Source organism: Leucopleurus acutus, assembly GCF_964270905.1.
Source record: "Leucopleurus acutus genome assembly, chromosome: X".
Taxonomy (NCBI): domain Eukaryota; kingdom Metazoa; phylum Chordata; class Mammalia; order Artiodactyla; family Delphinidae; genus Leucopleurus; species Leucopleurus acutus.
In genome coordinates, this window is record NC_139148.1 from 73420434 (window position 1) to 73435286 (window position 14853).

The 14853-nt window shown below is 37.1% G+C and overlaps 1 long non-coding RNA gene and 1 pseudogene across 2 annotated transcripts in view; both read left to right on the forward strand.

Moving 5' to 3' along the window:
* The window catches only part of LOC309977891, a 1160683-nt gene that overhangs the window by 875613 nt on the left and 270217 nt on the right, over positions 1 to 14853 (forward strand). The window lies entirely within an intron of this gene.
* The window catches only part of LOC309978017 (V-type proton ATPase subunit B, brain isoform-like), a 35260-nt pseudogene continuing 26773 nt past the window's right edge, over positions 6367 to 14853 (forward strand). The window contains exon 1 of the transcript in view: positions 6367 to 6515. The product of the transcript in view is annotated as a V-type proton ATPase subunit B, brain isoform-like (transcript). The remainder of the gene's footprint in view (positions 6516 to 14853) is intronic.

Here is a 14853-nt window from a genome sequence, read left to right on the forward strand (position 1 = left end):
TTCTGCCCATTTTTGAATTGGGTTTTTTGTTTTTTGATATTTAGCTGCATGTGCTACTTGTATATTTTGAAGATTAATCCTTTGTCAGTTGCTTCACTTGCAAATATTTTCTCCCATTCTGGGGGTTGTCTTTTCGTCTTGTTTATGGTTTCCTTTGCTGTGCAAAAGCTTTGAAGTGTCGTTAGGTCCCATTTGTTTATTTTTGTTTTTATTTCCATTTCTCTAGGAGGTGGGTCAAAAAGGATCTTGCTGTGTTCCTTTTGTCATAGAGTGTTCTGCCTATGAATGTAGGGTGTCTGTTTCCTTTTTGAAAGCACCACAAGAACAAAAATTTAGTTTTATTTATCTCCAGCACCTAGCACAATGCCTGTCATATAGAAGACGTTCTGCAAGGGTTTGTTGAATGAATCAGTAATTCAATAGTGCAAAATATTGGAAAAATATTGAAAAAGATAAAAAGTGATTTTAAAAATCCATTGGATTTAGCATTTAGGAGTTGTTGGTTATAATCTTTGAGAATATTCCAAGACTGAGATGAGAATACAAACCAGATTGCAAAATTACATCCAAGGAGTAGGAAGTAAATGTAATATGGCAATGAAGAAACATATATAAGTCATCTGACAATTTTAATGTTATTTGTAAACTCTTAGTTGGAGGAATTCTGGAGGCATGTAATCAAAATTTTGGCTAAAAGCTAATTACCTTTTACCTGTCTTCCTAATCCTTATTATAATTATGTACCTCATTTCTTTTACAAGTCTTTACAATTGTTAATTGCCACATCACATTGACATTATGCCTATTTTAAAGTTTTTCTCCACCAAGTTGATTCAAACAAATTACTTCAACCTATTTTACTGGTAGATCTCAATGTGGAGCATAACTGCTCTGGACTTGGTGTGCCTGTGTATATATGTATCTGTCAGGTTCTTTGAATGTCTACCTAATGACAAGGGATCATTTTTATTACTAAATATATTAGCACCACACAGTTTGAGTCAGTTATTTTGACATTGTTAATAAGAGTTAGGCACTAACAAATTATAATTGAACATATCAGATTAAATGGTATGATCATTATTTTTAAGTTCTTAAAACATTTTAATGGCATTGCTGAAATTGTCAGGATATATATACCATCACCACCACCCACGCCCCTCCACGCAGATCTCTGTCACACACACACGTACATGCACAGATGTTCCAAATATTTCATTCAAATAATGAATGAACAAAAGCCAAATTTAAAATATGTTTAAAGATAAACAATTTAAGAAAATTGGCCAAATTAAGAACACATGCCTGATACACGCTTTTTAATTTTTCAGTCATGTTTTGTTTAAAAGAACTACATTTTACATTGATACAAATAGAATAAAGCTTATTTAAGATCATTTTATATTTTTAAAAAAATTCAATTATGGGCTTCCCGGTGGCACAGTGGTTGAGAGTCCGCCTGCCAATTCAGGGGACACGGGTTCATGCCCTGGTCCGGGAAGATCCCACATGCCGCGGAGTGGCTGGGCCCGTGAGCCATGGCCGCTGAGCCTGCGCATCCGGAGCCTGTGCTCCGCAACGGGAGAGGCCCAAACAGTGAGAGGCCCGCCTACCGCAAAAAAAAAAAAAATTCAATTAACTCTGACCCCCTCTGTCCATCACTCATCAAAATGAGAATCAGTACCTCAGTATATTTAAACAGGATGCAAATCTTTTTTTGGTATTGCTGTTTTATTGAGATATAATTGCTCTACAAAAATTGCACACATTTAATGTTTATATCTGGATGAGTTTGAACGTATGCATACACCAGTGATATCATCATCACAACCAAGGCACTAAACATATCCATCAACTCCAAAAATTTTCTTGTGTTCTTTTGTGGTATCTTTACTTTCTTCCTTGCTTGCTTCCCCCCCACCCCACCTTTTTTTTCTTTGTTTAATAAGAACACAACACGAGATCTATCCTCTTAAAATATTTTAACTCTTTCTTAAAAACATCTTGTAACTTCTCACTCTGTGTATCCATTCTTTTCTTGAGTTCTTGGATCATCTTTACAATCATTACTCTGAACTCTTTCTTGTGTACATTGCCTATCTCCATGTCACTTAGTTGTTCTTCTGGGGTTTTATCTTGTTCCTTCATCTGGAACATATTCCTTTGCTGTCTCATTTTTTATAAATTCTATTTGTGTTTTTATGTATATAGTAAGTTAGTTACGTTTCTCGATCTTGGAGAATTGGCCCTCTGTAGGGGATGTCCTATGTGTCCAAGCAGTACACTCTCCTCTTGTCACCCAAGGGTCAGGGACCAGCTGGTCCCAGGATAAGTTCTGACCCATGTTTGCAGACTCAGTTCCACAGGCTCTGATATGACAGTTTTCTTGCTTCTGGTGTCTGCCCCCTGGTGGGTGGATCTGGGTCTTGACCCTCTGGTGGGCAGGGCTGTGTCAAGGGAAGTGTCTAGAGGTAGTTGTGAGGTGAGGAAGTCTTTGGGCTGCCTCTCTGCTGACAAGCGGGTCTTTGTTCCCACCCTGTTGGTTGTTTGGCCTGAGGTGTCCCAGCTGGAGCCTACAAGCTATTAGGTGGGGCCAGGTCTTGGTGCTAATGACTCGAGCAAGGGTCTTGCTGTCAACCCCCAGCAAGAGTTCATATAGATGAACAGTCCTCGATATGTCCACCACTTCTTATGACCCCAGAGAGAGCCACCGCTGCCCCTAACCTCCCCAGGAGACCCTCCAAGACCAGCAGGTAGGTCAGGCCAAGGCTCCTATGAAGTCAGTGCTTTTGCCTGGGTCTCAGTGTGTGATAGACCTTGTGTGCACCCTCTAAGAGCGGAGTCTTTGTTTCCCCCAGTCCTGTGGAGCTCCTGCAATGAAGCCCCACTAACCTTCAAAGCTAAATGCTCTGGGGGCTGTTCCTCCTGATGCTGGACCCCTAAGCTGGGGAGCCTGATGTGGTGCTCAGAGCTCTCACTCCTGTGGAAGAACTTCTGCAATATCATTATTCTCCAGTTTGTGAGTTGCCCACCCAGGTTGTATGGGATTTGATTATATCCCAAGTGCACCCTTCCTACTATCTTGTTGTGGTCTTCTTTATGTCTTTGGATGTATTAACAGAATATCTTTTTTGGTAGGTTCCAATCTTTTTAATCGATGATTGTTCAGCAGTTAGTTGTGATTTTGGTGTGTTTGTGAGAGGAGGTGAGCTCAAGGTCCTTCTTCTCCACCACCTTGTCTCCAATCCCCTATCCTCTTAACATATTTTAAAGTGCACAATTCCGTATTATAAACTATATGTACTATGTTGTACAACAGACTCTAGAACTTACTCATCATGCACAACTGAAACTTCATACCCATTGAGAAATAATTCCCTATTTCCACCCCCAGCCCCTGAAAACCACTATTCTATTCTCTGCTTCTATGCGTTTGACTATTTTTACTTGGAACAGTTAATGTATCTCTCAACCAATATTCACATTTCTCACATACTTACTGGTTTCTGAGGAAAAAGAATCTAAACTATATTTTAAGTGTATTTTTATATAACGGCTTTATTTTCCATTTATGATAGAAAAAAATTACATACCTCCCAGGATTGCTATGAGAATTAAGTAAGATAAAATACTTAAAATTCCTCGTAAAGTAACTGGTTCAGAAATGTGCTCCCGCAAAGTCAGTTCATTTCTTCTCCCTAGCCACTATGATGTTAAGCTCAATGGTCAATTCTCATTCTTCATCTTACTTTACCTAACAGCAGCAATTAACACAGTTGATAAATCTCTCTTCCTTGAATTTTCACTTAGCTTCCAGGATATCCCTCTCTCCTGTTTTTATTTTTTTCTTCTGCTTCACTGCCCACTTCTGAATTACTTTTGCTAATCTCTTCTCTTGTCCCCACCTACTTAATGTTGGAGTGTCCGAGGACTTAGTCCTTCATCTTCTTTATCTGTACCTCCTCCCTTGGTGATCTCATCCAGTCTCATGTCTTTAAATACCATCCAACTGGGAAAATTCATACCTCCAGACTTAGAGGTATAACTGCCTACTCAACATTTCTACTTGGATATCTAATACTCCTTTCAAAATCAGCAAGTACAAAACTGAACTCCCCAACTCCCATCACTCCCACCCCAAAATGTTCTTTCTACACAGTCTTTCCCATCTCAGTTGATGACAACTCCATCCTTTCATTTGCTTAGGCCAAAAAACTTAAAGTCATCCTTCAGTCCTCTTTTTCTTGCACACTCTCCTCCTTGTCTATCAGGAAATCCTGCTGGTTCTACCTTTAAAAAGATAAGCAGAAATCAACCATCTTTTATCCTCACCCCCACTGTTATCATTCTGGTCTAAATTACTCTGGTCATCTCTTACCTAGATTACTGAACAGCTTTGTGACCTTTCTCCCTGCTTCTACCTTTGTCCCCTATAGTCTGTTTTTCAATACTGTAGAAAACAGAGCGATCCTTGTAAAACAACCTAGATCATGTCACTCCTCAAAATCCTGTAACTATTCCTCATTTCACTCAGTATAAAAGTTAAAGTCCTTACAATGACCTATAAGGACTTTTGTGATCTGGTCTCCTTCTTTCTTTGGCCTTATCTTCTACCCTACTCCCTTACTCTGCTTCAGCCACACTGATTTTCCTGTGATCCTCAGACATGTAGGCACATTCCATCCTGCTTTAGAACCTTTGTACTTGCTGTTCCTGCTTCTTGGAATGCTCTTCTCCCCAAATAAACCTGTGTCTAACGCCCTCAACTCCTTCAGTCTTTCTTCAAATATTATCTTCTCAATAAGGCCTGCCCTTTACTAACCTATTATATCACTGCAACCTGTCCTACTATCCTGCCCCCCCCAAATTGCTAATCCCCCTTACCCTGCTCTACTTTTTCTTTATTCCTTAGCACTTATCACCTTTAAACATTCTAGATAATTTACTAATGATGCTTATTTTTGTTGTCTGTCTTCCTTTCCTACATTTTAAGATGCTTGAGAACATGGATCTTTGTTTTATTTACTGGTCTATCTCAAATGCCTGGCACAGTACTTGGTACATGGTACGAACCCAATAAATGTTGTTGAATAAATGAATGAACTGTTACTGTTTTATATATAATTCCTTTTGTGACTCAGTCCTAAATTAAACAAGAAATACACTCTTGAAAAAGTCTTTTTTTCTAGGAAGAAATCCGTGAGAGTTTATAAGACATATTTTTCAAACATATTTTAACTTGCTTAAATGAATTACATTATATTACATATTAGAAGCCATGTCCCATTGAGCAGATTACTACCTATTTGAAGCTGGTAGCTGCACTTTATTATAGAAGCCTAGAGTATCAGAGCTATAAAAGATTATAGTAATCATCTAATCAATCCCTTCATGTCATCCATGACAGTACCCAATGTATTGGAACAATACAAACCAGGTTTAGTTTACTTAGGATCTGATATTCACTGTTAAACTGGGTAATCCTTTATCAATTCTACAGGAGATAATGAAGTAATCTCTAAAGACACTACATGAACTAACCTCACCATTAGTCACTCTAATTGAGGATGGTGAGAAGTCACATTTTTCCTTTCCACAAACCCATAGACATTTCTATGTGGGTGTGTGCTATGCCAGTTCAATCTAGGCACCAGAGAACCACACTCAGGTTATCTGGCAAAGTGTCAGGCTTTATAAAAACACAAGAAGTTTATGTATGAGTCATTTATTTCTTTAAAATAGAGGAGGAAGATCTGGAGTCATGGGAAAGATGGAAACAGGCAGATTTTGCTGGCAGACAGTCTATTCTCACCTTCTCATGTTTCTTCTTGTATTTGCTGTCGAGTGGCATAGTCAGGCTGTTAACCTGCATTCATCACTGTAGGAGTTGGTCAAGGGAACACCCAGCTGCAGTTACAGAACTAGTAGATTAGGCCACTTCAAACTGTTTTCATAGCAGTCATAGAACTGAAGTAGCCAGAGTGAATAGAGGCATGAGCAATGGGCAAAATGTGGATAGTTTTAAAAGCAGTGTTGAGACAGCCATTCTGGGTGAGACTTTTTTTTCACTTCTAAGTACCACATCTTCATTAGCCAATGGTTGGGAAATCCTGACCACCTTCTGCATGCTAATTCAATGTGTTCAAACCTGTACATTTTAGCATGTTTGCTCAAGTGGAAAAATAGTACAATAGAAATCTCTTGAGGGCCTTAAAGGGAAAACTTATGGTTTAGTAACAATGAAAGATTGGATTCTTTCAGGGGAAACAATTTGTTTTTATTTCTCTAATTTGTGAGCTTTTTCTATTTTTATTATCTCTATCAAGATGTCCAAATTTCAGAGGCCGGTGGGGAAATTATTGGTACATGGGGACCAAATGTGACCAGCTCTGGAGTACTCTGGACCTGATTTTAGTAGCAGCATTGCCTGGAATAGGACTGGCTATACTAGTTGGTGTAACAATCCAGACTATCCACTACTGTAAAAAGAAGTCAAGGAATACAAATGATCACCGGTAAGAAATTTCTAAATACATCTGAGAATGATGGGAAATCGCTTGTGAGATCACTAAATGATTCAAGAAATAATGGATATCATTTATCATGCATACAGCTGATATATTCTCTTCCATATTCATCAACATTTAATTAAATTAGAACAAAAGTCAGGATAACTAAATAAATTTTGTTCAGGATTTGGATACAACAAAAACTGTAAAGCCCCTTCCTCAGATAAAAACCAAGTGAGCCAAGTGTAATTCACTAAAGAATTGTCCTACTTCATTGCCTTCCTTCCACCAACGTGCTATTTGTATGCACCACACATACTGTCCTAAGAGTTGAGGCGGGGGAAGGGGGACAGCTGTACCAGTATCTCCTATTTACCCCAACCCCCAGCATCCAATAGGCTTGACTGTATTCTGACTCTGTCTTGGGCAAATCTCGTCACTTCACTGGGCTTCAATTTTCTCAGCTGTAGAGATTGCTATAATCTGACCTACACATCTTACAGAGATGGTGAGATTGATACTGAAAACAACAATCATTTACAGACAGCTTATTATATGTATCAGGCTGAATTATAAATGTTTCATACCTATCGGCCCATGTAATCCTCACAAGAACCCTATAAAGTACAGATGAGATTACTAAGGCACAGAGAGATCAAATAACTTGGCTGAGGTTACAGGGCTAAGTCTATACCCAGGCAATCTGACTCCCAGGGTTAAACTCTTAATCCCCATGCTACACTAATGGACTCTAATGAGATAAAACAGTGCTCTGAAAGCTGTAAAGCCCTGTTGCATTCCTTTTGTTTTTTTGCTTAAAAGCAAATAGTATCCTTTATATTTTGCACTGCCTCTAAATGATAGAAATATGAAAGGTAAATACCAGTAGGGTAAAATCTCACCAATTTTATATCAGTTAATTCAAATTAGCCTCTACTTTAAAGTATCATTCTCCAGTGACAAGATAATGTTACCCTCTATGCAGTATGAAGATAGTTTGAAATATTACTTTAAAATTGGAAGTGGCTTGTACTGTCAGCCTCACACTTCTAAGAATAGAATTAGGTTGGAAACCTCCTGAGATTTTAAAGAATCATTTTAATTAGAAATCATACCCATAAACAAGTCACCTTTTTTTTTTTTTTTTTTTTTTTTGCGGTACGCGGGCCTCTCACTGCTGTGGCCTCTCCCACTGCGGAGCACAGGCTCCGGACGCGCAGGCTCAGCGGCCCTGGCTCACGGGCCCAGCCGCTCCGCGGCACGTGGGATCTTCCCGGCCCGGGGCACGAACCCGCGTCCCCTGCATCGGCAGGCGGACTCTCAACCACTGCGCCACCAGGGAAGGCCCCAACAAGTCACCTTTTAAGTATTCTCCATAGTTTTCCTACTCCAAAGCTTTCTAGAACACTGGATTTGTATTCCAATCCTCTCTCTTCTACTAATTGTCTATGACTTTGAGAGGATCACTTAGCCCCTGTTTCCTCCTTTATAAATGAAGAGTTGGGTATACATATCCTTTTTCTCTATAGTTGTGAGAATCAAATGAAATAATTAATGGAAAACTGCATTGAGAAGCAAAAGCAAAACAAAAAGCTTGATTATAGATTAGAATAGTAATAGTGTTTATAAGCATTTAGACTTATTTATAGGTTTTTTGGGTAAAGAATTAATCTGCCTTATTTTTCTTCAGTTAAAATATAATTTAGTTTGAGCTCCTTTTTTTCCCTTCTGCCATTCCCTCAATTGTGAATTGACAGAGTGTTTCTATATATACTCTGGAAGATTCCTTAGTGTAGTGGAAAATGTATGGACATAGAGCAAGACAGACTGGGATTCAAATCCCTGTCCTATAAATCACTGACTGTGTGGCCTTGGGGAATTTCCTTAAAATTTCTCAGCCTCAGGTTTCTCATCTGTAAAATGGAGTTAATAATACTTATCTTGCAAGCCTTACTCAAGTAAGATAATGTAATTTTTGTGAAATAAACTGATGTGTGAAATTTACTTTCAATTGCATTAAAAATATAATGGATTAATGGGTGGATAGAAGGATGGATAGATGGATAGATATATGCAAAAGCAAGTATAGTAAAGTGTTAATGATTAAATCGAGGTGGTAGATACATGGGCATTCACTATAAAATTCAATTTTGGTGTGTGTTTGAAAATTTTCCTAATAAAATGTTGGGAAAAATCAGATAATGTAAAGTAAAACACTTTGAGCATGGAAAATACTCAACAAATGGTAGCCAATATTATTGCATTCTCTCGGGTACATATAATAATGGAGTCTTAAGATGGGAACATTCATTCTGTGTTGTCAAAAATGAGTTTATTTTAAAAAGTGATTTATAACCAATTAAGCTACTTCTCTATCCTAACTATATATATATATATATTTTTTAATTTACTGTGCCAGAGAACAGAGGAGTTTATCAGGACTCCAACCTCGGCATAATTCTGCACATGATTTTGATACTGCTATGAGACCTTCTCAACCTGATCAAGGCCAGGTAAACACTGAAATTCACTTGTAAGGTAAACTAAGCTTACAGAAGACACCAAAGAGAGAAATGCCTTAGAGAAACAAAAAGAACTTTGGGAGATTAAAGAAGTAGTCAGAGACAACAAAATGAAGTGTGATCAGAAGATCAAATTGTACAAATATGGGATTGTTGATGACAAGTTATTTATCAGTAGAGTACAGGCCAGGCCTGGGGCAAATTACACTGGGAGTGCTCTCTCCTTCTTTTCTCCAGCATTTCTTTCCAGGTAAAATCAAGTTAAAACATATATCAAAGGCAGCCTTGGGGAAAGTTAAAACACATATCAAAGGGGAAAAGGAAGCCACTAAAAGAGGACTAGAAAGATATGCGTAACAGGACACGGATTAGAGCTATGTGGCTTTTTTTTTTGAATTAGCTGAAAATCTCTTCTTATCTAACGATATGTTCTCAGTAGCACAGATCCTCTGAAACAGAAGACTTGTGTGGATCTCTTCAATTCAGTGTACCTTAGGAATAGCTCTGAAGTAAGAGGTCTGGATGTCATAACCAACCACAAGTATCAGAAGCAGCAGCAATGCTTTTATTGTTTTAAATCAAACAAATCGCTAGTAAGACACTGCAGCAGCATTTTTGTTATGGTATTTTAGTCCTAGAATATGCCCAGTTATGATCTCTATATTTTAAGGAAGACCTACTTTGAGACTAAAGAACACAAGCCTCAGTATAATTCTACATATATTCCTGATATGGTACCTTCTCAATAGTATCAAGGCCAGTTAAAATTAAAACTCATGAAAAGGTTAAGATAAAAAGTTGATAAACGGTGGATGAGTGAATGATAGTGGTCATATATTTTCTATTAGAAGTCAGAACAGTTAAATATTGGAACTTAGAGAATGAGGATAGGATTTATGTGTTTCTGAATATATCTGTGTCTATCTGTCTATCTAAAACATTTTTCAAAAACGAAGTTTAAGGTACTCTGGATGAATATACTATGGTGAATAATGTTGATGTTATGAAAGGCTAACTCTAGGGCTGTCAGATTGTTTTAGTTGTCAGTTGTTCTCCTGAAGTGACCAATTATTTTGTAGATGAATCCTATGAGTTAGAAAAGCAAGCAGGGAGATGGTGTTTTTCCTCTTCTAAGTATTCACTTATTCTTAGCCTCTGTAGTTACTTTGGCTACCCACCTATTTTTCAAATCTCCTTCTCTCCTTTCATCATCCCTTTTTTACTTAATGCTATACAAGCTCTAATAGCGGATAAAATTCAGGAGGAGGACCAATATAATGCACATCGTTTAGGCTATATTCAATAAATGTTACTCTCCCTTTTCCTGGTCTCAGACTTCCTATGGCTAAATGTCTGCTCCGTTCCTGTTACATCTATCTGAATACTTCCACTGTAGACACTTTCTCTTCATTGCTGTGAACATTTCCTAAATTTCCCTTTACTGAGGATGGCACAAGTGAACCACCATGCCTGGTCTCAATCTACCATATTCTTCTCTTCTTGAGGGTTTCCCAGAGTCTAGGGCATTAGGAAGTAGAAGTGGACTGCAGGTTAACAATTTAATAGAGGACTAGGAAACTTTTCAACTGAGTTAAACTTTTTAGAAGGGTGTCCAGATGCACTGTGCTCTGAGTGTACATTTAAAATATTGACTTTGGCGTGTGATGACTTTTCAGAAGCTAAGGCCCAGATCAGGTTTCCACAGACGTGAATAATGCTTTTTCATGCAAATTCATCACTATTTTCTTTATTCAGCTAACTCACACGCAGAGAACCAGGAATTAATAAGCAGAGCCTGAGTTCATTCTTGAATTGTCAACGTTAATCTTTTCTAATTGACTTAACAATTAGATTTGAGTGGGTGGAGGTAAGACTACGTATTTGCTACCTCTTCTTCACCTCCACCCACTTTTACTTTTAGCACAGAATAGCTTGTGGCTTTCAAAGCTGTTACAATCCTAGCATGAGCATATAATTAGAAGTCCCAATATATTCTGTGAATCTCTGGCAGGAAGGTGTGCTGCATAGTTTAGTCCTGTGAGAATTCACCATTGCTATTGTTGTTTATTTTTAGTTATTGTTCTGATCATAAATATGTTTTTTTAAGTTTATCTGCCTTTAAGTTTATCATGCCAGGTAATGATTCAGCCACATTCAGCCACAGGATATAACATGCTTTAGCTACTTTCACCTGGTGAAAATATATGACAGCTACGTCCAGAGGGGAAAAAAAAACACCCCTACATTTGATAGAGACCCAGGTAACTGGCATAGTCTGAAGAGCAAAGAAATAAATACTGGTATGACTTAAAGAGCATATAATAAACCATATAGTGGAGGCAACAAATATTGAGATGTGCTCACTGAAAAGGAAGAATACTTTGACTAAAAATAAGATCTTCTAAATTTGGCATTATAATCACAAACTTACCAAATTGCTGGATTTACTGTGTTTTCAAATAGAATGAATTGAAAGCAGGAGGAGATAATGTGCTAAGCTTTAAATGATCAATTTACCAAATCCAGGAGATTATTCTTCCTAGATAATAAATGAAAATAATATCCAATAATTAAAGTATTCTTTACTGATACCTGAGAATATTATATTATTTAAGTAATTTCTCACTAGAAGTTGTTAATATCATCTTCAAACAGTTAAACGTTATCAAGCACTCCACTACAGATGGCACTGTGCAAATTGTGATAATCTCCAGACCGTTGCTACATTTTCAGTCTGCATTATCTTTGGATATGTACATTATTCTACCTTATCAGTAAACAATTAGTCACAGTTTTATGAATATTTGCATAGTTAAAACCTTATGTTGTGTCACTTATCCAATTCATTAAATTAATTTGTCCATGACAACCAGTTATGTAAAGTGAACTGGAAATCAACAAGGTAGAAATAATATCTTTTACTGAGATTAGTTTTTTCCAACAGTCCAATATTCTGCTTAGGAAAATAATATTAATTGGTTAGAAACACTAAAGGAATCTTAGTAATTGGAGGGGAATATTATTTTGCAGCTTTTTTAACCTTTATTTTTTTTTTTTACTTTTTATTTTTATACAATTTTTAAAGGTTACTTTCCATTTACAGTTGTTTCAAAATATTGGCTATATTCCTTGTGTTGTACAATATATCCTTGAGCCTATCTGAAACCCAATAGTTTGTACCTCCCACTCCCCTGCCCCTATAGTGCCCTTCCCTCTCCCTCTCCCCCGACTGGTAATCACTAGTTGTATTCTCTATATCTGTGAGCTGCTTCTTTTATGTTATATTCACTAGTTTGTTGTACTTTTTAGATTCCACATATAAGTGATATCATACAGTATTTATCTTTCCCTGACTTATTTCACTAAGCATAATAACCTCCAAGTGCATCCATGCTGCTGCAAATGGCAAAACTTCATTCTTTTTTATGTCTGAGTAGTATTCCATTGTATATCTATACCACATCTTCTTCATCCATTCATCTGTTGATGGACACTTCGGTTGTTTCCTTGTTTTGGTTATTGTAAATAATGTTGCTATGAACATTGAGGTGTATGCACCTTTTTGAATCAGTGTTTCGAAGAAAAATATGTTCTGACTAAACTCCTAAGCTTCCTTAATCTTTGTTCCTATTTTTGTCATTTTATTTAAGATTATCATGCACCCAAATTTTCTGGAATTTTTAAGATATGTTTTCAAAAACAATAAAATATCCACGCCACAGGGGAAAGTCACTGGATGAAATTCTCCATATTTACCAACAGATGGCAGTGATCAACCATTAAGTGTATCTTCCTAGGCCGTTCTGGTTTGCTGAGGAAGAGCCTCCTCTGTAAAAATTCAAAAGCAGAAAACCTGTAGTTAAGCACTCAGGGCCAAATCATTGAGAGGACTTACCATCAGTATCAAATTATGGCGATTCTGATAAAATCTTAACTGATTTGTGTCACACTAACAGCATTGTAAAGCAAGCATCAATCAAGTGGAAAATAGGAAAATAGAAAACTGTAATGGTGAAGGATCACAGCTATCCTTTTTCTAAAGTATACATATATGATGGAAATACGTATGCCAAAATATTAACAATACTTTTCTTTAGGTGGGAAACTATAGGTTAATTTTCCTTAATATATAAAAATTCTTCATAATCGTGAAGTAAAAGATCAACAATTCAATAAAAGAATGGACAAATTAGATGAACTGACAGTTCATTGAAAAGGAAATTCGAATAGCTCTTAAACATATAAAAATATGTTAACCTTCCTTCATTATTATGAAACGTGACTGTAATTATACTGAAATACCATTTTTTGCCTATCATTTTAGTAAAGATCCAAAAGTTTGTTAATATGTTCTATTAGAAAGGCTCTGAGGAAAATGGCTGGTGGAAAGGCAGTTTGGCAATTACAAATGCATATCATTTGACCTAGCAATATCACTTGGGGGAGTGAATATCCTGCAGATATATTCCCATAAGTGCAGACTGATATGTTTATAATATTTTTATTGCTGCATGGATTACAATAGGAAAGGATTGGAAACCACACAAATGCCTATCAAGAGAGGCTAGTTAAATAATCTATAGTACATCCATACAATGGAACGCTATGGGACTTTACAAAAGACGAAGTGGATTATCTCTGTACTGATATGAAAAGATCTCCAAGACAGGTATAGTGAAAAACAAAAAATGGTGCAAAAAAGTGTGTATGGTGTGCTTCGTTCTGTATAAGAAAGAGGAGGAAGTAAGAATATATATTCATGTTGCTTATATTTATATTAAAAAACTTTGGATTAATACACAAGCAACTATAAAAATGATTACTGCTTAGGGGGTTGCATGTGGAGACTGAATGGTTGGAGGTCAGGGGTGAGAAAAAGAAATTCATTGTTTAAATTATTACTCATTCAAAAATTTTCAGAGTATTTTGCTTTTAATAATGGAAAAAATAAAACTTTAGTTAGTTAATTAGTTACAGCTGTTAGTAATATTGTGCCATTATTATTTTCCTGATTTTGATAATGTACTATAGCTATATAAGATGTAAACTTTAGAGGAAGCAGAGTCAAGGTAATATAGGAACACACTGTGCAATTTTTGCAACTTGTCTGTAAGTCTAAAGTCATTTCAAAATAAAACGTTTTTAAAAATAAACATTGGTTGAAAACCTCTTTGGTCCAAAGTCCTGCTGGAATGTGTAGGAAGACAGATGAACATCATTATGCCTGGTGTCCAGGGATATGATAAAAATCCATGAAACAATGGACAAGTCTAGGTCAGGTTCCTTTGCTATACCCTCTTTTTATTTTTTTAATAAATTTATTTATTTTATTTATTTATTTTTTGCTGTGTTGGGTCTTCGTTGCTGCATGCGGGCTTTCTCTAGTTGCGGTGAACGGGGGCTACTCTTCGTTGTGGTGTGCAGGCTTCTCATGGCAGTGGCTTCTCTTGTTGAGGAGCACGGGATCTAGGCGCACGGGCTTCAGTAGTTGTGGCACCTGGGCTCAGTAGTTGTGGCTTGCAGGCTATAGAGCGCAGGCTCAGTAGTTGTGGCACACAGGCTTAGTTGCTCTGCAGCATGGGGTATCTTCCCAGACCAGGGTTCGAACCCACGTCCCCTGCATTGGCAGGCAGATTCTTAACCACTGCACCACCAGGGAAATCATGCTATACCCTCTTGCAGGAAGATGTTTCTTCCTTAGTAACATATCTTATTTTGCAACTATATTCTGGTTTGGGTGATTTTTTTTTTAATATCTTCTTCCCCACTAGGAGCAGGAAAATGTATGTACATATTGTACATGATAGGTGTCTTAAAGCATG